This window comes from Suricata suricatta, chromosome 14 (genome assembly GCF_006229205.1).
Source record: "Suricata suricatta isolate VVHF042 chromosome 14, meerkat_22Aug2017_6uvM2_HiC, whole genome shotgun sequence".
NCBI lineage: Eukaryota > Metazoa > Chordata > Mammalia > Carnivora > Herpestidae > Suricata > Suricata suricatta.
The window spans coordinates 5,521,527-5,522,120 of record NC_043713.1 but is presented as its reverse complement, the minus strand read 5'-3'; positions in this window follow the sequence as shown (position 1 = coordinate 5,522,120).

The following is a 594-nucleotide window of genomic DNA, read 5'->3' as shown; positions in this document are numbered from 1 at the left end:
CCGGCATCCGGGCAGGGGGGGGTGGGGCGGGGCCGCGGGAGGGCGAAGGCGGGCAGCTGCCGGAGGGGCGCGGGAGGGCGCGCGGGGCTGCGCGGGGCCTGGGGAAGCCTGCTTTGGCCTGGGTCCCTCGCTCTGCTGGTCAAGGCCAGGGTCGTCCTCAGAGGAAAGGCGCCAGCGGACCTGTGAGGGCAGAGAACCCAAACCCTTAGACTGGGAGGTGAAGGGGGGGAGGGGACTCGGGGAGCAGGTGCCTGCAGCGCGAAGGAAGCCCCCTCCCTCCCCGGAGGCCACCCTCTCGGTCCAGCGCAAAGCTACCCGCTCCCCGATCGGCACAACAGGTCCGGGGCCCGCCCGGCGTCCTGGGCAGGGAGTCCCGGAGGGCTCCCCGGCGGCGCGCGCCGGGGGTGCGGTCAGGTGAGCCGCCCCAGGTTTCACAGGGCCTCGGCCCTGAGACTCGGCCGGTGACCTCCGAGGCGCCCTCAACGCCACCCCTGGGCCCATTCTGCAAAAGCGGAGAGGGGCCAGGATGCAGGCAAAGGAAAACATGGGGGGGGGGGGGAAGGAAAGGAAAAGAAAAAAGAAAAAAACCTACTA